At 33.2% G+C, this 25,434-nt stretch overlaps 1 protein-coding gene across 8 annotated transcripts in view; it reads left to right on the top strand.

Moving 5' to 3' along the window:
- LOC127847546 (mucin-5AC-like) overlaps nucleotides 1-25,434 on the top strand; it is a 127,317-nt gene that overhangs the window by 49,300 nt on the left and 52,583 nt on the right. Inside the window, exons 7-13 of one of the 8 annotated variants that reach the window (XR_008034026.1) lie at nucleotides 1,744-1,910; nucleotides 2,288-2,463; nucleotides 2,907-3,102; nucleotides 3,900-4,094; nucleotides 5,480-5,530; nucleotides 6,077-6,208; nucleotides 7,084-7,145. The gene's annotated coding sequence lies outside the window, so the exon portion shown is untranslated. Of the gene's footprint in view, nucleotides 1-1,743; nucleotides 1,911-2,287; nucleotides 2,464-2,906; nucleotides 3,103-3,899; nucleotides 4,095-5,476; nucleotides 5,531-6,076; nucleotides 6,209-7,083; nucleotides 7,980-25,434 lie in introns of those variants that run through there. The other 7 variants (XR_008034025.1, XR_008034021.1, XR_008034023.1 and 4 more) reach the window with 7 other exon arrangements.

Here is a 25,434-nt window from a genome sequence, read left to right as displayed (position 1 = left end):
AGTTATGCTCTTCTGGTAGAAACTGAACACCATCCCCCGGACTCAATTATTTGAAATTTACTTATATCTTTTTTTAAATTAAATGCTAAAGAAACAAAATAAATATAGTAATAAGCGAACTATATTTTGTAGTGTTATGTCGCGGTTTTCTTAAACTCAAAATATTATTTTAGTTTACAGTGTTTTTCAAAATGTATCTATTTGCATCCATGTACCTTTAAAGGAGCCTTTAGGGCGAAGTTCTGTTTAAAAAGTTGACCCATGCACGCTCGGATGACAGACATCACGCTATCCCAAGAAAAACGGGGTAGCCTAAGGGAATGCGCCTTTTTAGTGGTTATGTTACAAAAATAATCGGCAAAACAATGTGTTGAGACACTTAGCGTTACAGTTGCGACTTATAGCGTCAGGAGTTTGGGGGACATTTAGCGTTGGTTCAGACATTTGCGTCAGCTTTGCAACACTCAGAGTCAGTAGGTCATTTAGCTTGACGATGATACTAGGTGAACGTATAATGCTACATTTGTGCAGGCATTTACAAAGCTTCTATATGAAATAAATCTTTGATTGCACTTAAATGAAACTTTAAGTAACATTTATGTGCGAAATTGATTGTGTTATGTTTATGAACAGGTGAAACCATTAATCTTTATTAATGTTGTATCGTAGATGTTTATATCTTAATGTTAACAGACTAATACACGAACTAGCCACAGATCAAAGAAATAAAATCGTCACAGGAATTGTCTTTTGATAATTTTATACACGTGTGTGTATCTGTACGCTCCTAATGCGTTCATTCTATTATATACGAAATCTTTAACTAATCCCAGGTGACGTTCACGTACGTTGAATATTTTCAGCTGATGTAAAAATTGCAGTGCTTCTTCAGGCTAAGATCGAAGTCAACTTCTCGGAAGAATTAGCAAACACAAAATCGGCAAAATTTATGGAATATCAAACACAATTGCGAACAGCGGTAATGTATACATCGCTTTTATATTATGACTTATCAGACAAGTGTTCTAATATTAATAATAATACTAATAATAATACATCCAGTAACACTGCTCCACTTATCTAAATTAAATTATTGCATCTCAATTACTTTTCAAAATACATATGCTATATACGTGAACAGCACATGCAGTGATGTGAATATATTAATTAGATTTAGAATAATATCAATTGTATGAAAGTATGTGTGTCTTTTTAGCTGACAGAAAAGTTCAAAGATATCAACGGATTCCAAAATTTCACGTGAGTAACGGTACTATTTTTATAATATAAGAACATAAACTTAGAAAGAACAAAAATGCAACATGAAGCATACCAAATATGAAGTCCTATTGTTAAACAGGTATTGGTTATAAATGCTGCACAGATAAAACATATATAGAGGAATCACAACCGCCTATGTGGTTTATATTGCAAACAGTGTTAGCAATTATAAATTATGTAATCACAAATTTGTAAATACAACCATTGTTCACTTTTTTGTTAATTGCCTAGTGTGTTAAACTGTAAATATGTTGATCATTATACAAAAGTTAACAACTGTGCGAAACTTTGTTTGAGGCATATAAATAATGTTTAAACGCTGTTTTTCTGAAAACAACTAGTTTTGTTGTATCTTTTCTTTGGTGGTTGGGCATCATGAACACTTTGGCATGCATTTTAAAACCCGTATGCTATTATGTATAACAATACATCATTTGAAACGAATTATTTTGTTTTGTATAGAAATGGTAGTGTCGTTTGCCACTACGAGGTTGTGTTTCAAGGAACTAATTTTGCCGAAGAAGCGGAGAAAAATCATGGTGTTGATAAAGAATTAAACGTCACTTTCGGTAACACCAGCTACCTAGTGGAAATAAAGGAGGATGCCATCAAGGCCGTTTTCCAACAAGGTACCTTCTCATGAAATGTCACTTATAAGTGGTGGTCGTTACGTTTTTTGTGTTTCAGTGACTATTATGATATGGTATTTATTCATATTTAAATGAAACTGCAAACTATCTTATTTTAATTGAACATTAACACGTAACGTAACAGTCATCTCATAAAAAATTCGATTTGTTTATGAAGCCTACTAAATCAGACAAACAAAGAAGCGTGACGCATAATACGCCAAACTTAAAATAGTTAGTAAAATCGATATAATCGACACATGCCGTTACTTACAAAAGTGTGATGGTTTAAGTTTTTGTTACTATTATAACATATAACATTCATGTTACTTAAACGTTACATTGATATAATAACCGTGCTATTGACGTTTTCCCAGCCGCAAATAACTCGGGATGCCAGTTTGTTCAGAGCCCATGTGGTAAGAATGACGCAACACAATGTGATTCTGGCAACATACTATGTGTTCAACCATGTGGTCAGCCCGGGGCCATCAGTTGTGGCGAATATGGTTCTTGTTTTTTCGACCAAAAAAACGCAGTCAACCGCGTGCAGGTAAAACCATGCTATGTCATCTGTTGCTAAATTTTGCATTGTTTCAAAATGTCTGTCATCTTAATTTGTATCATACATTTATAATACACAAACAGCTTCAAAGCAAACAAAATAAACTCTTAATATAGATTGTGAATGTAAACATATAAAATTTCTATTACAAGTGCTAAATATAAGAATGTTTTACCGTAAAATGGAATATTCCTATATTGGTACAAAATACATTTTCTATATATTCCCCAACCTGATTGAGCGATTATTGAATGGCTGCCACTACATTAACGTGTAACGATCCCAACTAATAAAGGCTTTCAAATTGTTACAATAGCGGGGAACCAATAGCCATGAGTGTATAAGCCTTTATTTCAACTGCTACCGCTTTAATCTAAATGATAAAAAATATTTCGACACTCGCGTGTTTCACTGATTAATTTCGAAAACAGAACCAGTCTCTCGTACCCCTAGATGCGACGAAAGTGACACACATGTCTTTAGTGGTAAACATTGCGAAGTGAGGGTGGAGAGACTACGACTGGAGTCCAAGTATATCATTTCCATAGCAGCCAGCGCGGAGGGGTTGTAGTGATCGCTGCGACGGTGGTCATCGCGTGTCTTGTATACAGGCTGAGGGAAAAGGAAGTAATGGATGCAGACGAAAGTTTTTTCCATGTTAATGATTTATTATATAGTGCAATGGTTTGTCAGTAAACGATAAATGTGCTATTTCCTTCAGGCAAAACAATAGTAGTGTCCACTTAAATCGCTTCAAATATTAGGAGGGTAGGTCGGTTTATCTTCCTTTTTTTTCTTTACACTACATAAGTTATTACCTACTTTAAAAAAACAACATATGTAATGACAACAATCTTCTTTTTTGATATATAGTTTTCATTATATAAAAAAAAACTTGATGGAAAGTAGCAAAAAGTAGCAAAATAATCAACCTGAATACCTAAAACAAAGATTAGGTTCATCACACAAATGAAGGGAATGGTCAATCGAATTAGCGGAAAAATACAGCACTTGCCCAGGCATAATGGTGGCTCATAATCAAAGCTGAGGATAAATTTGCTGTTTTAAAAAGCTCTTGTTTTTGTCTTATGATTTGGTTTTACTTAAAAAAAGCTTGACATTATAATTTTAGTATTAACTTTTATTTGCAATCTGCCATTGACTATTTCATTGGCATTGACCAGTAATACGTAAAGTTTGTACAGTAAAAAGCCGTTATCTCTACATGCAAACAGATTTATCAAAATGTGATACGTAAAGTATAAAGTTTGATTCATATTGAAGCTAAGTAAAGTATACCGTTGATCTACAAAAATGTGCGGATTGGTTCGATTTACAATATATAATGACATTCGTTCATTTTAGTTTATTGAAATACTTAAATAATATTTGCTATACAAATATGCGTGAGTTTTTCTCTACAGCGGAGAAGACATTGCGCTAGATAACCTAAAAAGATCAAGTCGGACACAATCCGAGAACAGTTACGAGAAGTTTACAAGGCAGCACACATCAAAAGAGGCGCCTTCAACTTAATTGGTGACCTCAAAAGGTCAGAGGAAACAAAGGTACTGAATGGCATGCAACACAAAGTCACAAGGGACGAGAAAGGCAATGAGGTGATGTCTCCTTTTTTTATCATTCTCATGCTTTTAGGTTTTCCACAGAATAAAGTTTATACTTCGGAACTACTTCATTTAACCTACAGGTAAAAAACTCGGTCTTAGTTAATCGATGCATTAATGAGCATCACTTGTTGCGCAATGAGTTGTTCTGCTATTCATGCAACAAATAAAAATCATCTTAACTCGATTATATGCTATTTACGCATTAATTAATGTGAATATTATGTTCTTAAACGGTGTTTATTTCTAGCCTAGTATGTTTATGCTCTCACTCATTCCAGTCAGTGGAATATGTAGGTCACGCGGTCCTAAAATGGGTTTAAATACTGAAAAACTTGTTCAAATTCGCAAAGCCCAGATGTTTGATATTTGGGTATGTAACATAATTTGACCGTCGTCCATAAAACGTCTTCGAATTATTCTCTTGTGGTCAAAAGTTGCGTTGTCCTGGGGTCACCAGTTTGACATAGACTTGTATAGGAAAAACCTTTTAAATCATCTTCTTGTCTGATTATCTAAAGCCCAAGGGGTCAATATGTGGTATGTAACATCATAATTCATAGGGGGTCACTACAAAGTTTGTTCAAATTACGTAACAGGGAATAAAAGTTGCAAACCTCAAACGGAATCAACAGGTTGAGATACATTATTTATGAAAAACATTTAAATATGTATTGTCTAAAACGGCAAAGTCAAATGATTTCATGTTTTGTATGTAGAATCATGTAGATATCCTATAAACACATTCAAATATCGTCTCTGGAATCAAAACTTGCAAAGTCTCCGGTTCACAAGTTTTGCATAGCTTGTATATGGAGACTCTCCTAAAATATGCTTGTGTAAAATTAATTTCTATGTTACTTCACATTGTGGTCTCCTTTAAAGTATCTTTACATCAGTGTCGAAACTAATTAAAGCCGTGGATTCTATGATATATATAGAGAGTGATACTTATATAGCAAAAACAACTTTTAAAATCATCTATGAAACCACAAAGATTGAGCATTGATATTTGCTATATGACATAGTGGTCCTGGACAAAGGTTGTTCAAATAACGACAAGGTGATCAAGACTTTCATGTATCATAAAAGGCCAGATGAGTAGTTATTGGAACAGAGCATCTTATATTGGACCTTTTTTTATTGAAGTTTGTTCAATGTATGCCCCTGACGTAACACGTAGCCCCAAACCAGGCGTCTCAATTATCAAACATCTGAGGTACGGTTTTTCGGGCGAGCGTGAAAGAAAGACCAGGTTCCTCTTGCTTTTCTAAATGTACAACAGATGAATTCATATAAATTGCTTACGCGCATCATTAATCTGACGAGCAGGTAGATAAATATTTGATAACGTATTGTTTATGTTTTCTGTCAAGTAGTTCTTGATGCCACACGGGGTAAACAGGATGTTTAGGTCACTATATGAACCGGTATGTACGATAACAATTGTATGCATAGAGTGATTGTTTCGGTTTTCTGTCAAGGAAATCTTGATGTCACACGGGGCAAACATGATGCTTAAGTCTGTATTTATACCGATATCTAAAATAACAATTGTATATGCATACAGTTAACTGGACCAATCTGGTTTTGACAAAATGCGTTCTCGCTAGCACGTGATATTGCATTCATGTACATTTATCGGCAACAGATAATTTGTTAATGTTCACAAAATATTTCGAGAAGAATTTGACACTAAATGTGTTTGCTTATGAACAGATCGAAACCAACAAAAACATTATTGAAACCCGACTATTTGCCCAAAATCGTCCGGCTGTCCCACAATAATATCTTGAACATTCAATGAGTTATGAATAGACTGTTCTGACAACACTCATAAAACAATGGATTAAGTAAATGATTCGATAATATAAACAAATTGTACATGTATCCCACGATGATTTATAGCAGCGCCCTGTTGTATTTTCGCCGATAGAATTGTCCTTGTTTAATCATATGAAGTTCTCCATACGTAGATGTACATCTACCAGCCAAATCAGCCACGTGACCACGGTCGACAGCGTCAGTCATCCGTGTACTCGTCTGCGTCAGAGGACAACGCACAGAACGGAAGGAGCATGTATGACTATATTGACACCGAGACGAAGGTAATATGGGAATCAGTTATTTTCCAGATACAAGTAAGACAATAGGAAACGAACCTTACTTGGCACAGTTGCACATGAAATTAAACATAAAAATGTGCATTAGACTCAGCTCCGAAAATCAAAGTGGACGCATTATATACATAAGCTATATAATTGGTTGATTTGCAAAAAACACATTATGTTCTATGATCACAAATCGCCTATTAGAGAAAAAGAATCTTTCAACATATGCAAAAAGAAATGGAATGACATGTCCGTCAGTCGTTTTAAATAATTGTGAATAGAACTGATAAGTACATATTCAAATGTTTTTATCTTCAAATGTAAGTAAATGTCCTCGGTTTTACCGAGCAACATCAAAACTGATGTGTTTTGGGTCATTAATAATTGCACATGATCCGTCTTTTATTTCCTCTGCTACTGGAATTGTGATCGTTAAAATAGTAACAAAGTGCGACTTTTAGCGCTTGGTGCTTACTTTATGGAAATATACCAGTTGCTAATCATTGCGACATTGCCCTATTTGAATACTGTAACAACTGGGTCAACCAAATTGGGGTTGTCAAAACAAAGCCTTGTCGGTTTTAGATTAGAATGAATATTTCATTGTTAACATTGTGTTCGAGTGTTTGCTTAATCGCTAATATAAAAGAGTTTAATGACACAAAAGGTTTTCTCTTGTTTACCGCATTTCACGAAGTGTTTTTACCTCGCTGTTCCCATTAATACAACCGAAAATTTAATAATACATCAAATGATATAATTTTTTATTTATTGATTAAAATGCGTTTTGTTTTATGGACAAGTTTATGTATTTCTGGAATTCATACTAAATTTTTTATCAAAATGCAGGAACATCGTCTTTTATGTTGCAGTATCAAATCCGCCGACCAAATGTCAGCATTAGAACCATTCGCATATGAGATGGAACATTCAGCAAAAAAGTATTGTGTACACAATGAACGGCATTATAAGTGACAATTTTACGATACACAATTGGGCTGTCAATCGTGCGACGCCTTAAATTACTCGAACGTTCAAAAGGGCAATATAGGCATAATAAGTGAAAATTCTACGAAACAGCATTGAACTATTAATGGTTTAATGCATTGGATCACTTAAACGTTCAAAAGTTGAATATAGGCATAGTGACAATTATACGAAACAGCATTGAGCTATTATGTTTGACGCATACAATTGCTTTTACGTCAAAAAGGCGTTTACGGAAATAAAAATGATAACAAGAGATAATTCAAAAAAGCCTTGACCTTTATTGAGCATTTCACACAATCCATATTGAATAGTTATTAATAATTGTTAGGTCAAATGTAGCATTTGATATTTTGGTTTGCGTGTTTTCCTACGCAGTTTTTACTTTCTTGTTATCAATCAGACAGCATATGAAACGAATGTTAATTATATGTTATAAGTCAAAATGTTATGTATGTATAAAACTAATATTGCTAATACACGTTTGCATGATTGTTCATAATAACTCCATTTTGTTTATACCCGTACGTTTGAATTTTTCAATTGTGTTGTTTTTTTGCATCACGAGATACTGTACTGTTTCCGACAAAAGAATCGTTAACCGATTAGAATTTCTAACTGATGTGAGGTTTTCAGTGGCCTCCACTTAAACGTAAGATATGTTTTTTATCAAGGGAGACACATGCGGAATGTTTACTGTTTAACATAGGTGGAGAGAACAAGAGTGGAATGTGGGGGCATGTATACTATCAATCTTTGCTAAGTGCTTACCTTTTATCAGGTGAATTCTTCAACAACTGCGCTTAAGGGCCAAAATGGCCCTCTAGTGGCATGATTACTAAATCAACCATACATGGTATATATAATGTTTATGTTCAATAAAATATATATTTTGTATCGTTTATAAAACATGTACAGGTAAATGTTTATATATCATAAGGGTTTGAGAACTCATACTGTTTTAAATGTGTATTTTGAACTTAAAATACAAGACTTTTGTTCACTGTTATTTCACATTTTTAACGATATTTCTTGTTTCAATTTTTTGAAAAGTTCTCCCCACGATCAACATTCGCCTTATTAAATGCGTATACAAGTACAAATGCATGAACTTGTATTTTATAACTTCTTATATTAGTTCATGCTTCTCAAATAAGGCTAACAGATGAAAAGATTCGCCCCAGCTTTTCACATATTTTTAATTTTAAGATGTATTTTATCCTTAGGATGATTTTGTTGTGTTCCGAGTGGCACAAGTCCAAAGATAAACAACACCGCTGATGTCTGAAATCATCATAATGTGAATGCTTGATGAAGATGACTATAAACAGACTTATACGTAAAGGTAACGTTCTCCGCGACACCACCCCCCCCCTCGCAACAGAAAGGTAATTTTACCGTTAATTTACCCCTAACGCCGAGGTTGTTAGAAAAAGAAATCCACCGAAATACAGGAGGTGAAATCGAAAAAGAATTGCATTGATATACATGAATAAGGTTAAACATACATGTCTACGTGTAAATAAAAAACGAAACACAATTTAATCAATATATCAGTTTTGCTTTTCGAGTTACGTGCAGTAAAACAATCCAACGGACATACGGACGGGATGGACGCATAAGGATAAATCGGTATCGCTCTCCACTCCTTGGAATAGAGCGCGTTTAAATAAGCTTTAGAAGAAATCGAGTTAAATAAATAGGTTTAAACTGTAAACTGATGAAATGATTGATTTTAGAAAATTCGTATAGGGTGTTATGCTCTGTACTTACCACTATATTATTAAAGACTAGCCACGATTTTTGCATACCATTATTCATCTGTTATAATATAAAACCCCGTGTTACGTTCATAACAACGTTTGCCAATAAGCAGAAGAATGAATGAAGTATCCGGACTAAAGTTACACAACTATATGTCGATAATTATATATATCCCTTGAACATAGTGTAACATTTCGGTTCGCCTAACGGGAAATTATATTGTCCGAAATGTCAAAAATAAATAAATAATAATTTGTAAGCTTAAAATAAAAAGAAAATTTGTTGGATTTGGTGAAATATTCAGTTTAATTCAGTCGTAATCATAGAAAATATACTCGTGGCACATCATTTTCTTTGATCATTCGTGAATTAAAATATGTGCAGCTCTATGAGATACGCATGCACGCGAATATTGAAAAAGTCAGGCCAATGTTAAAGTTTTCGAACAGACAGACAGACGCTTTATATTTGACATTTGACCTTGAAGGATGACCTTCACCTTCACCTTTCACAACTGAAAATGTGCAGCTCTATGAGATGCACATGTATGCCAAATATCAAGTTGCTATGTTCAATATTAAAAAAGTTATGGCCATTAAAGTTTTCGGACGGACGGACAGACTGACACACTGACTGACTGACTGACAGTTCAACTGATATAGGCCACCCTACCGGGAGCATAAAAAGCAATGGCGATATTTTTCTAAACCACATAATTGTTAATAGTTTGATATCACAAAATGAAAGTGAAAGTAGAACTGTCAAAAATGACAACCTGTCAACGTGTTGTTTTTGCTGGCACGAGAGGGCGATTACACTCAATGTGTTCATATTTTGACCATAGGCTTTGTCAATGACCTTTATAGTATGGGTAGCTTTGATATTATTTATTGCTATCATGTAACTGCATGATTGTGTATATGTTTACAATACACAAAGCATAATTAATGATATAAATATACTGATTGAGCTTATAATAATCTGAGAACTATAGCCAGGTCAATTAAGGACTTAAAATACAATTTTGTGTCCTGATTTCATGAAGAAATGACCATGCATGTCCTAGATTTCAAATTTAAGGCCCTGGTGTGACACATTGGTAGCATTACCGTTAAACTGTTACCAGGCTTATGAAATTAGTTTTTATTGAACTATCTAAGGAAATCTAAATCAGGCGCTGATTTTTCTTGTTTTAATACAGTCATTGATCAGTTGTGGCCTCTGGGTAATGACCAATTTTTGCTTACTTGTCACACCCTTAAAACTTTCCACACGTCTATAATAGCAAATCTGGATTTAGGCGATCTTCAATGGTACATTTAAAATTTAGCTCTGTTAAAAGAGTGCTGGTAAAGTCCAGTCACATATTTAAATCTAGGCCATGTCAAAATCAAAGTGTCAAAGACAAATGAAAGATGCGTTCATTAATTATTGTCCAGTTGTTTACTACTGCTGTAAGTTTTTATATAATATGACTGATGAACATCATGTGAGAGAAAATTCACATTATAATTGTATATCAGGTTTAGCAACCTTTTAGATAACAAAGTATGCTAGTTTTCAATGTCGCTTCTGGGGATCAAACCCGCAGGGCTTTTAGGAAGATTCTGAAATTCGATCCCTCGAGAGCAACCAAACCAAAAATTAAGTCAAATTTTGCCGACTCGGTTTTTTGAGTCGGTTCATGAGGGATAATGGAGCTTGATTGGTCATTGTCGGCTCTGGTACTACTTACATGTACACCGGGTACTCTTAAGTATACTTACACGTACCCTGGGTACTCTCAGTATACTTACATGTACCCCAGGTACGGTAAATAAACGTAATTGTACTCGGTCCATATTAGACTGTACCCGAGTTGTATTCGCGCCAAAAATCCGATGTCGTAAAACGCGCAACCGATTATCTTAAACACACTTCTCTTCAAAAAACACTGCATCAACATGCTTTTTGAGTATGTGTTCCGATAATATAGAGGCCATTCTACAGAAAATTGACATAAATGTGTATATATAATTATTTAAAAAAAAGTCGACAACGACTGATTTAGGGTTAAATTTCCCGGGTACATTTTAGTATATTTACCGTACCCGGGATACATGTAAGTATACTTAAGAGTACCCGGGGTACATGTACGTAGTACCCGAGCCGACAATGAACAATCGAGCGATACTGGAAGGTGCAACATCTCTCACGCCCCCTAGCATCGCCTTTAGCAGTATTCAATTCTCAACAGGAAAGTGCTGGAGTCATTGATCCCGAGGGACAAGAAAAACAATTGATTAATGTTCGAAATAAATAATTTGATTAATTACAATTCTGTTATTTGAACCAAGTCACAGGAAAAGCGCAGTCAAATCAGTATCCAATTAAATTATTTGTTATTGTCAGAAAAACGCTTTTAAGCAAACAGCTTTCAAGCGACTGCTGGCTGATCTAGATCAAAACTGGCCAAAATCGCCTTAATGTCTCTTTTACTGTGACACAGTTCATTTAACTTTAAAATGATATAAAGTACTAACACTAAGAAAGAGTACTAACCAGTAAAGAGTTTGAAATCAATGTTGAATCTCAGGACAGCTTGGTGATATGCAAATCCCCGATGAAATGTTGATATCGGGTATCATAGTCATTCAATATGTCGCAAAATGCTCGAAATACAATTTATAAAGCACAATGTGACTTATATTGATAACTAAAAATACCAGTAATCAGTATGCCAGTTTTGCCGTGTCAAGCTGTCACGATCTAGCTGAAATAATTCGCGTTCAGAATAAAGAGTCTTCCAAAGCAAAAATCATCAAAAGACTCTAAGGCGGCAATTAATATTGACTAGTTACGATCCAGAAAGTCCTTCATTCACATCGAGTATATATCCTTCGAATTCCAACTATTGTTGTCATAAGCGGAGATTTAGTGAATAAATTATTCATATATCCTAAATGACAGCTTCTAAATAGCGAAACAAGCCAATGTATGCAGTAAGAAAGTTTTGAATCGAGACTCTCATTAAGGCGGCCATTGTTGAATGTTGAAACACGAACGACAACTCTGCTAGGAGAATGTTATCAATGCTCCTACGCAGTGGCGTATGCAAAAGGGAAGTAACTGAAAAATCGAGTTATCTCAATCGAAATGGCTCAGTCTTTTACATAGGCCGCCATTGTGACATTTTTTAGGATGGTTATCAAACCTTGGACGATGCTGTTCGCATCGTCAAAAAGCATGTGGCTCCTGTGGTGCGGCTAGTTTTGATCCCAGGAACGTTATTTGAACAAACTTAGCCGAGGGCCACCATACCATCCTACACACCGAAAACCACCCTACTGACCTCTGACCCTTTATTTTCCCCTAAACTTTCCGGATGTTTATGACTAGCGTGCATCGGATTTTCGCAACGACGTAACATTCATATCGAACGCTCTCGTCGTTTTCGAATGAAAAGGTTAAATGAACCAGGGACACGTGTTTGTATATGTCCCGAATGGACTAAATAAAATGTGTTTTTGGAAATAAAAGTTCTTTAAAATCGGCGAGGATTTGACTTGTTATAGACAGTATTCGAAACTCGGCTAATCTCTTAGTAATAACAATATATACCGATACGGCCCTTGTGTCTTACCAATATTCTGATAATAACAAAAGATTTCGGATCATTTTAGTTTGAATAACAATACGAAACGACATTGAATAAGGTAAATTTTACTTTTACCTCATGGAAGTGAGCGAAAAAAAACAGTCATACGCGAGGACTGAATAGCAACTAATGCTGGTTTATCTCAGATTAATAGTCTGCGCCAGAAGTTTGGGTTGTCGTTGTTTGTAATTAAGAAACCTGACTATCATAAATTCGTCGCCGTTTTCTTAAGAACAATCTCTTTTTTCTGATTGGTTTCCATTGAAAATGCCGCTTAGGCAATCAAAATGATGTATGCATCACAAAAATGCCGTAGGCGGAGTTAACATGTCGTATTTTGAGCTTATACCAACTCGCGCAATTAACTAAAGACAAGCAAACCAATTACTGTGTTTTGAATTATGTTCGTTAGCATGAAAGTTCGTGCGTGTTCATGGAAATGTTTACACAATGTTATCCCTATCAGCTAAACGTTTCGTGTTACGTGCGGTAGAACAATGGGACGGACGGACAACTATATCACCCTCCACCACTCGCGAAGTAGAAGCATATACCAAATTAAAAAAAACGAAGACGTAATTGATAAATACAAATCCGTAACAGACGTTATTCCTGTACGAATCAAAATATATACAAACATTAGTTTAAATATTGTCTACATTCTTTGGTATGAAATGTATGTAAAATGAGGATTTCGGCTTAGTCGAATACAACTTAACATGTGCCACAAAATAAACCAGCACTGATTTAATTTATAAATGAAAATCCGCAAAATACGTTTTTCCTGTAAGCATAAAAAATATATAGTAATTTGTTTTAATGTTATCTACATTCTTTGGTATTTAATGTACGTTAAAATGACGTTTGTAGCCACGATTTCTCCAATGTAAGGATACATGTGCCATAAAATAAACCACGGCGATAGTTATAATTTAATTGAACATAAATCATGCTTGTCTCATATGATTGTGTTCATAGACACGTTCTCAACGAGTGTATGATTGGCGCTAATTGTTCTTATCAATTTACGTAAATAATGCATTCTGGCGACGGAAGAATGTCTGACCAGGATGTTCAGGTTTTGATCGAATCAATATGATAAATCGAACATTCTTATGTTGAAATATTGTCGAGATTATGACTACCCGCACACATTCTGGTATGTATCTATAGAAAACATATGACGACCATATCACGAACCATGTTTAAATAAACCCCATCGACATTCATTTAAATATTATTTTAACACGTCTATCATTAGATTTTTTATTAAAACGAATTCTAAGATATCTAGATCTATACTGCAGTTCATTTTTCTTAATAACATTTAATTAAATATATTGTATTTTTTTATTCAAAATAACAACATAATTTGGCTTTTCATATAGTTATGAACTGTTCATAGATGGTTTACTCATGTTTCATGCATTCAGTTTCCACTCCCCTTAATGATACGATGGCATCCCAACAAAGTTTTTACAGGGTTTCTTGACACAATATTCGATGTGCAAGCCAGGCCGATTTTGGCCTTCTACAAGTGGGCCTACTTACTACACATTCTTTTGCCGTTGACAGACGACAGTCCTACTAAAAAATTGATATAGTAGCAGAGGATACAAAGTTACCGTTTCTAATCATTTTTATGAGACAAACGTTGTATATAATGCAAAAGTATATTGTTATATTTAAATAAAACAGTAAATTTATTTCAATTGTGTTAGTTTGCATGTGAAATTCTCTTTGTTTTTCAATTATATTACGTCATATTGACGTCTCCCAGATGAAAGAGGCTAGACGGCAGGGAAAACGCGCTTACCTGGCATACGACACCCTCTACGTCAACGGAACCGCGGTCAAAGCGTAGGGGCACGAAGGCGGTGAGGTTTTCATATTATCGTGGAACGTGCATGATTTGACTGATGTTAAAAAGACTAGTTCCGAGTTTATTAATATTTTAAGTTCATATCACTGCCTAACCCACCATGTTAAATTCTTCTATTCTGACTTTTAGTTGGGATGGTCAGAGTAAAATAAAGTTTTCAACAATAGTAAAGGAGTATAGTGAAAGAGATTTAAAAATGATAAATTTGGATGCATTTATTCTTGCATTGAAACTTACCTGGTTGCAAAAAATTCAATCCTTAAAAGGAAATTCGATATATATATCACAACTGTACTTTGATACTTATAAACTTTTTAATTGCAGTTACCATTATGCTTTGAATAAATCTAACAGAATTTGAAACCCTTTTTGGGCAGATGTTTTAAAAAGCTTCTCACTTTATTGTAGTAAATTAGATGTAAAAGCAGAAGAATTGTTGTATTATCCACTTTTTTATAATCCAAATCTATTGATAGGAAATAAAAGTTTTTTCTTTAAGTCATGGTTTGACGCTGGAATTCACTGTATAAGTGATATATTCAAAAATGGAACCTTTATTTCTGTTGATGAAATCAGTGAAACATACAATTTGAAAATCAATTACATACATTATATAGGGGTGATAAGAGCAATAGAAAAAATGTTAACAAATATTGTTTTTCCTGTCCCACCCAACACATGATTAAACCTTTTTTGCCCCCATTATTACAACTAATATTAAAACAGGAATCCGGTGCTAAAAGACTATACAATATTGTAAATAGAAACAATGAAAAATCTTCAGTTAAAGCTAAATGGGGTATACAACTCAATACCATAGTTAATGAAAATTAATGAAATTGTATTTTTAAACTACCCTTTTTAATAACAATTTATGTAAAGGTTCAGTGGTTCCAATACAGAATAATTCATAGGATACTTGGAACAAATGGTATATTGCACAAAATGAAAATAACTGATGACCCATAATGTTCTTTTTGCAAAAAAGTGAGGAGAATTTAGAACATTTATACTGGGAATGTCATATATCTAAAGCATTAATTAATGAGATATTACCAGAGCCACTGTTTACTTTCATGAATAAGAAAACTTTTCTCCTTGGGTATTTAACAAAGGCAGCTAGAGCCCTAAATAATGTTATTTTGTTTATGAAACTATACTTATACAAGTGTAAAATGAGCAAATTAATTCCAAACATTACAGGAGCCAAAAACTACATAAAGTATGAATATGATTATTTAAGAAAAATATCAATTTCAAAAAAAATAATTTAGAATCCTTTGACAGTGAATGGGAATTATTTACTACAATTGCAGAACAAACTTAGTATTTAAATTTAATTTTTTGTTCTTGTTGTCTTTTTTACAACTTTGTTAAAATACTATGTTTTAAGTCAAAGAACAAATTGGTAATCTTATAGGTATAAGGACCAATGTTTCATAAATCACAATTACATGTACGTATTTTTGTTTATCTATTCCTTTTATTTTCTGATTTTGCAAATTTGTATTTGCTTATTACATTTAATACATATGTGTATAAATTCTGGAAAATGCTTTGTTCAATTATTGCTTTTCTATGCATCTTTTCATCTATAAATACATATCCTATCTGCATATTACACTTTATAAATACTTGAGATAAGGTACCTATTATTGCTTTTTATTCATCTTTTCATATGTAAATGCATATCCTATCTGCCTATTACAATTTATAAATACATAAGTTATATACATGTATACATACTGGAAAATGTTTTTTTGCTTTTTTTTATTTTAATTCTTTCCTCTAAATACTTTTTTTAGTGTTTTTCCAACACAAAATTACATGAAACTATCTTATATTTAGAGCCTATCCTCAGTTTGTTCTAATTTTGCAAATTTTAAATATCCTGTGCCATTTCCTCGTCATAATTGGATATATAATCTTGTTATCAACATATAGTATTATTTACACTCTTATTAAGAGCATAATATTTGAGAGAAAATGCATATATTTTGTAAAATTGGATATATAATCTCCAACAAAGAAATACTGCCTGTGATCTTGTTATTGATATAGTATTATTTATTCTGTTTAGAGCATAATATTTAGAGGAAATGCATAAAATTTGATATATAATGGCCAACAAAGGAGTACTGCCTGCGATCTTATTATCAATATAGTATTTTTAATACTTTTAAGAGCATAATATTTAGAGGAAATGCATATGTTTTTTGTAAAATATTTCAATTTGTGTATTATGTTGACGTTTTCTTTTCTTGTAAGGTAAATGTATACTAGAGAATTTTCCACTGTTGTATGATAACAACATTGTATGTCAACAACATTGTACGTCACCATCTATATGTATACATATGTTGGAAAAAAATATTTTAAGTGCATTTGATATTTGTTTTTGTTTGAATCATAGACAAATGTATCTAGTGATATAACGGTTAAGGGCTATCAATCTTTTAATTGTTTTAGAAAATTTAAACATAGGAACGGCCGAAGATGTAGCGGTGGTATTGTTATTTATGTAAAGGATCATTTAAAAAATGGAATTGAAATTGTACGTAACCATTATAACACTATTATTTGGTTGAAATTGAATCATGAATTTTTTAACACGGCCGGTGATGTTTACATATGTGGAAGCTTAATATGGGGTGAGGACTCACTAGTCTATAATACAATTAATGTGGATATTTTTGATATGTTAGAAAATGATATTACATATTTTCGAAATTAGGATGTATTTTTATCACTGGGGATTTGAATAGTCGAACCAGTAACAAACATGATTTTATTTTACATGACACAAATAATTCAGAAAATGATGATGAAGATTATTCACCAGACCAAGCCTTTGTTAGGGCCTCAATAGATAAAACACTCAATGGCCATGGTATTAAATTACTTGATCTGTGCAAGTCCACTACACTACGCATTATCAATGGTAGAATAGGTGACAGTTGTAAAAATACATTTTTTCTCGAATAACGGTTCTTCCTGTAATTGATCTATTGTCAAAAAAAAGCAAATTTCCATTGTTATCAAACTTTACTGTATGTGATTTTAACGAATGGAGCGATCACGCACCGTTACAGTTTTCATTGTATTGCAATAATTATTCACCTAGAAACGATACTTTTACTGATGTTAAATATCAATTGGACAATTGATATAAAGATAAATTTCGTTAAGGAATTATTTCACGACTTCCCGTATTTAATGATATTGTTGAAAATATTGATTGTTCTAGTTAAATGTTAATTAACGAAGCTGTGGAATATTTTACTAACATACTCCGTAACGTTGCGGACCCGTTGTTTTCACAATCTCGTTTTTACAGCAATAAACCAACGTTTTATTCTGACAGCTGTATACAACACGCAGACTGGTTCGATAACGAGTGCGTACTTGCACGAAAGCAATACCATGACGCGTTGAGATGTTTTAACTTGATAAGGTCTGATTCAAATAGATTAACTTTGTGTGAAAAAAACGACATTATAAACAATTAATTAACAAAAAGAAAAAGAATGCATACAAACAAAAATGATAGAAATTGAAAGTTTAAAAAGTAAAAAGCCTAAGGAATTTTGGAAATATTTTAAGCTTAAAAACAAAATAAATAGCAATAACATTTCAGTAAATGCATTTAAGGATTATTTTGAAAATTTGAGTAACTCCTTTTCTAATAATGCTAATGTAGAAGCTGAAGATTTTTGTTCAAACAATGATTTTAACGATTAAAACTGCACTTTTCCAGAACTAGATCGACCGAAAATCGTGGATGAAGTTAAGAAGGCAATTTAATGCTTAAAACGTAATAAAGAGGCTGGTAATGATTTTATTTTAAATGAATATTTTGTTGAAAGTATGGATATTTTATCCAACCATTTGTGTGATATGTTTAATTGCATTTTAGTTTCTGGCTTTTTTCCCGACCAGTGGACGGAAGGCATTATCATCCCTTTGCATAAAAAAGGTTCTGTCGACGATGTCAGTAATTTTAGAGGGATAACACTTGTTAGTTGTTTTGCTAAGTTGTTTACAACCATTTTAAACAAGCGTATTGAATTGTTCTGTGACGATAATACTAAAATTTTGGATGCACAATTCGGATTTAGAAAAGGATGTTCAACTGTTGATGATATTTATATAATGATGCCTGTTGTGCAACATGTTTTATATGAAAACAAACGTTTGTATGTTGTTAACGTCGATTTACTTAAATGTTTTGATAGTGTATATCGTAATGTGTTATGGTAAAAAATATACAAATCTGATATAAAAGGTAAATTATTAAGAATAATTAAGAGTATGTATGAAACTGTTAAATATTGTGTTAAGTCGTGTACATCATACTCTGAATACTTTAGTTTTGCTGTCGGTCTAAGACAAGGAGAGGTACTGTCCCCGATTCTTTTTTCACTGTTTGTAAAAGATTTGGAACTTTTTTACAAGATAGCAACCTTTCTGGCTTAAATATAGACGACATAACCTTAATTTTATTGTTATTTGCAGATGATATGGTCATTTTAGGCAAATCGCCAGAAGAATTACAGAACCATCTAGATACACTTTACCAGTATTGTAATTCATGGGGGCTTAATGTGAATATTTCAAAAACAAAAATAATGGTGTTTCAAAAAGGGGGTAAACTTCGAGATAATGAAAAATGGACATATAATGGCAAAAAATATAGAAATCGTCGATAATTTCAATTATCTCGGCACTGATATTAACTACACTGGTAGTTTCACTTTAAATCAAGAACATTTGGTTGGAAAAGCTCTATAGGCGATGCATTTTTTACTTTTTAAATGTAAGCAGTATGAACTTAAGCCAAAATTATTGTGTCAGTTGTTTGATTCTTTTGTTGGGTCTATTTGTTGCTATGCCTCTGAATTATGGGGTTTTAATAAATCAAAAGACATCGAACGCATTCGTTTAAAATTTTGCAAAAGATTGTTGAATGTAAATATAAATACATGTAATGCTGTTGTATATGGTGAGTTAGGCAGATACCCGTTGTGTGTCAAAAGATATGTACGAATTGTTAAATATTGGTTAAAAATTGTTAACAGTAAAAATATTATTATACAAACTGTATTTATCCAAGCATTGAATGATTGTATTAAAGGATGCAAAAATTGGGTTGCAAATGTTAAACAATTGTTAAATGAATACGGATTTTCCCATGTGTTTGAAACTGCAAATATAACTAATAGTAGTTCTTTTGTATGTGAATTTAAATGCAGACTTATTGACACCGCTAAACACGTATGGTTTGGAAATATGAATAGAAGTTCTGTTCTAGATATGTATAGAATTTTTAAAACCTCTCTTGAATATGAATACTACTTGGATTTATTGCCTAAAAATCTACGTGTAGACTTTGTTAAATTAAGGGCTTCGGCCCACCCGTTGAGAATTCAGACCGGAAGGTACTCACGCAACAATATCCCTCGTGAGGAACGGTATTGTCTTTGTTGTAATCAACGGGACATAGAGGATGAATTCCATTTTATTTGTGTTTGTGCATGCTTTCGTTTACTACGTCAAAAATACATTAAACGTATTTATAACATGAACCCATCTGTTGTAAAGTTTTATAATTTATTGACATCAACATGTAAATTTGAAATTATTAATGTATGTAAATATGTTAAAGAAGCCTTTACTATACGAACTTCTATTATAACTACCACTAATTGACTTAATAGTTCTTTTCTTATTAAGTTCCCATAAATATCTGTCACTTTTTTTGCATTGATATTATGTGAAATAATTGTTCTTCTGTTTGTACTCTCTGCAAAAATTATACGATTAAATTATATTATATTGTATCATTGATTTTGTCAAAATTATTATATTTTGACACGTGACATTGTTTAATTTATAAATATATGCATTAAAGACGATGTACATATGTATAAGTCTGAATAAACTGTCTGTTCTGTTCATATTGGACCTCTGATTTTTATCGATGCATCTAATGTCGCTCTTTTTTTAAGAAATTGACGCCATTTTGTTTTGGCTATTTAGGTGACGTCATAAAATAGCTAGGGTAAATAAACGTCGTGAAATGATTGGCGGAGCATACAAGTAAAGATCGTATGCATCAACTTTAAAAGTACAGACTAAGAAAAAAAGGATCGTTTTAGAATCAAAACAAGTTATTTTCTAACATGTTTTTCATCGGATAACCCACGACCAGGTGTACAGATGCTTCACACTCGTGATCTAATTCCTACGCTCCTATAATCCTGGCCGTAGATAGAGAAGATAGAGAAATATTATTTCTCAAACCCCAATGTTCAATCATAGTGTTACCAAACACCGTTGGTGGTATATAAACATAGAAGTACATTATAATTTTGAAGTATAATTGGTTTAATCATGCCTTTTATCGTGACTACAATTTACGACTTCCAAAAGAATAAGTCGCTATTTAAACCAAGCACACAATACAATTTTGAAAACTATGTGAATACAATATTCATTGAAAAGTTGCAATTGACTTTTTAAGTCATGATAATGTCGATTCTCTGCAAGTCGATTCTCTGAAAATTCATGTGAGTTACAGGAGAGCCCGTATAGCACAAAGGGTACAAAATTAATTCGAGGCGACACGCGACATGATAGTTTGTATCTACCGGTGCATTATAGATGACAGTTTGCCATAATCAGTCGGATTGCTTATACGACCCTCGAGATTTGGTCGGTAACATAATTTTATAAATATTTTATACAGACAATATAAATTATTAATACATCAAAACAATTCTTTGAAATCTTAAAAATTCGATTTAGATTGTTTTTATATTAAATGTAAACATAAAAAAATAAGAACGTTTTCTTTACTTGTATTCGTTCTGCATTAAACCTTTATTGAATGATGAAGCAGATTAGGTCATATAGTTAAATTAATGCATTTTGTTCTAACACAAACACGTTGTAAAGATTCAGCGGTTTTAAACCATGTATAAATTAAGTTTGAACTAATGTAACAATAACGAAAACATTTACGTACGTTTATGTAGTGCCGTAATTAACAAAACAGTTGAATTTGTAATGTGCTGGTGCATTGACGACCAACATTACGTCTTCACCGGTGACCATTGCGAGGTCAAGGTCGAAAAGCTTGCGCTGCAGTCTAAATATATCGCTGCAATATCCGAAAGTATCGGAGGCGCCATTGTGATCGCGGCCATCACAGCGATTGTGTGTCTTGTGTACAGATTGCGGAAGAAACATGTTGAGGAGGGGCAAATGTATGTTGACAAAGAAATATATATACTTACATTTTCCACAGAGATCCTGAACACTACGTTTTCAAAAAGTTAATTATACGATGCGTAGGAACGTGTTGGGATATGGTGTTATGTTTAAGTTCAAACTAAGATTGTCGAGTGCACTTAGTATAAAGCACGACCTTATTATAAAAAGTTTGGCACTGTTATTTGACATTCATCTGAACGTGTTTTTGCCACATTGACCACATAACAAATCTATATTCGATTAACGTGAATGTTAAGAAGAATGTCGTTTACTTCAGTCAAAATGGTTGCTCTGGACAACACATACTAAAATAATTAGCACAAACAGCAATACTGATCATACTATATAAATTATTCAATAACAATAGTTCATGCATTTAATGATTTTTAGTTGTTTTACTTTCAGCAACCATTTAGGTCTCATGGTTTACAAAGAGCGCAAGTCGCACAAGAAGCAATCAAGGTCAAATACCCACTGGAACGTCTCGGTGGCACGTAGTACCAATGACTTTCATCCGTACGCAACCAGCACAAGCCGCGACAAACCATTGACACGTGGTGTTAGTGATTACCGCCCGCAAGAGAGGAGAAAAGCTCGTGGTCCACAATCAAAAACGCATGACACCGCATTAGAGGAACCAGAAAAACGCAGACAGCGTTATAACATCCTTCCTAAAATAACACATATTGGGACGCACTGGATGCGCGTGGTAGCCGCGATTCCCACCTGTATTCTGCATACCTCGAAGTCCAGAAGACAGAGCGTCCCAGGACGATGGAAGAAAGCAAACACCGTGAGGCAAGCGGATTTAAAAGACATAAGGTATGGTCTAAACATTTACAAAATAATTGTTTAGTAACAAAATACAGTTGGAAGTTCTAAACAGCATTGACTTTTTCAATATTACCAATGTAAGGTTAGAAATTTTTAATAATAATGGTTTTTTGAAGGTATACATATAACACATGTGTTGTTGATTTCTTTAAAGAAACGTGTGTTCATTCTTTTATTTTCGGTTTATACTCAATTCGTATAGACAAATTAAATACAAATCGAACATTAACTCTCCATTTTTATGTACGGGACGACGTGACTAATTCGAAGAGTATTTAAAATGTGTAATATTTTCGGAATGCGATCTGCAAGGACATTTTCCGTTGAGAGTAACAGTACTTTTAACGTGCCAACACAAAAGAAAAGTAATATTTAGCGTTCTTTGAGCCCTATCCGTTTGGTTTACTTCAGAGGTCCCAGCTCAAAATTTCGCATGGCGCTCAAGTGCATCGGATTCAGCCCTTTCGATCCGCTGAAAAAGATCTTTATCGGTCAATAAACAGCACGTCTCATTACGACTACATCGACGCTGTATCACATACTGAAGTGGGAAATATGTAATATTGTGTACGCTGAAAGCGCTAATTTCCGTACTGTTTTAGACTGCTTCACGAAGCGAACGGTATTTTGTAGTGCTATTTCCGGAATGGGAATCGAGTGGACTACGTTTGACGTAACGAACTAGCATTCGATGCCTCACAAGTTTAACACTATATTGTTGTGTCTTCTTTGACGGGATTTGTAAACACGACGACTATGCATATAATCGTGTATTCATTATATAGTAAGAAACGCGCATACAAGCATACTCAGTACCAGTGACAGTTTTTAAGTACGGCCCCCTTATCATATGTAATTATCTAATGTTTACATTTAATTATCTTATGTTTTTAGAAAATTATATGTATGCTTCCTGATAGCTGAATATGTTGTATTCATCATATATGTGATCGATTTGCTCAGATTATGATACAGTTGTGAACCCATAGATGATTAATAAAGTTTAGCTCATGACTGGTATTCACAGTATATAAACCAATCGTATCATCCCAGGATGTTGCGATGTGATTGCCATGGCGTAACGGCAATATTTACCGCTGTTAATTTTGATACAAATTTATGGATTTATTCTGCAAAAAGTAAGTAAACTATGTACTTTAGATGTCGTTGAGAATTAAGTTTCCCTTGAGAACGTATACATCCGCTTCGAAGAAGTTGTTGTTAATGTAAACATTGAAAATCACCGAAGAAAACTGGAAAACACATGTTTCTTTATGCCAAAATATCATTTTTTGTCTAAAATCTGTTTCGAAATATACATATTTGTATATGTAACATGTTGCAATTGAAGTCAAATAACTTATAATACATATAATCTATCGGCATTTTGAATATACTAATATTGATTAAAATACACAAGATGGTTTTTAAAAAGACTGTATCATATATTGCAGTGATGCTGTATCATTTATTGCGATTACATTATATGCATTCTGTATTAATTATTGCGATAAATATATGCGATTTTGCAGATTTTGTATCATTTATTGTGATTAACAATAATTGATTAAATCTTGTATTTTGTCTGTTTTAGGCACAATGGAAGAATTCCAATGCATTTACTGTGATTTTTCAACAAGCGTTTTCGGACACACAATTAATCACTGCACATCAAAACATGAAGGTAGAAACCTGAAAATAAAAATCTCAAAATACTGTGCTACCAACAAACAATTATTATCGTATTCCAAAGACTTTAAAATCATACCGAAAAAGTTAAAATCTTCAAGTGTTATTCCAAATAATAAAAAACGAAAACAATACGAATTTCAAAAAGTGAACAAGAATCACAACTGAAACTTCGGTTTGCTGATGGGGTACATGTTTTTACTCAGGTCAAGTGGTGTTTTAGCAGAGATAGTTTTCATAGGGGTTGTCGTGCAATTTACCGTAGCAAAACTACCGTCCAAGACACAAACTTCTATTGACTCGTCCGCCATGTTTCTGTAAAATAACAATAATTTAGTTCTATATTAATTTTTCCCAAGAAATGCAGAGAGTTAATATAAATCACCAAAATAATCATTACTATCACTCCCATCATGATGATGACCATCATCGTTATCATCAGTAAAGTTGGTATCATCATTAGCAACAGTAACACCACCAGCGGCAGCATAAACTGTTCGTACTGGCAATATGTGTTAAATAACGTATGACCTGAGAGAGAAACAAGACACGATATTTTCTTCAACTTTATAATGAAAGGGACGGTAACATTTATTTTGGATGATTTAAAAATAAACTTTGTAATGAAAGGGTCAGCTCGATTTTGGATGATTTAGAATTTGCATTATTTTTTTCCAAAACATATGCACATGTATATAATGTTCACTTACGTGTGCGATTTACTGAAATCCCTTATATTTATAGGCCATGCAACAGTGGCTATATCATGAATGCATATTAATATAGAACGTAGTTTCAGCTAAAATAAATTTGAAATAAATAACGGACAGAAATAACCGCAAATTATATTCCTTAAACCGAAGAGTATTACAAAATCTCCACATTCTCTTCGTTTTTATTAACCAACACTTGTACATGCATGTGTTTTCCAGCTACCTTTCTATTTATAGATAACACATTTTAACGATTTTTCTTACCAAGACTAACCGCCAAACATAGGTAATCAATGAAGTGAATGAAACTGTTTCGTAGGTGTTTAAAACATTTAGGAAGACGAAATAATGATATGTTCACTTCAATCACATATTGAAAATCCCAATAATTGATACATACTAATCGCTATACTGTAATCATACAAATGATTGATTCAGTTTA

This window comes from Dreissena polymorpha, chromosome 10 (assembly GCF_020536995.1).
Source record: "Dreissena polymorpha isolate Duluth1 chromosome 10, UMN_Dpol_1.0, whole genome shotgun sequence".
Classification (NCBI taxonomy): domain Eukaryota; kingdom Metazoa; phylum Mollusca; class Bivalvia; order Myida; family Dreissenidae; genus Dreissena; species Dreissena polymorpha.
This window is presented reverse-complemented; position numbering and strand designations above follow the sequence as displayed.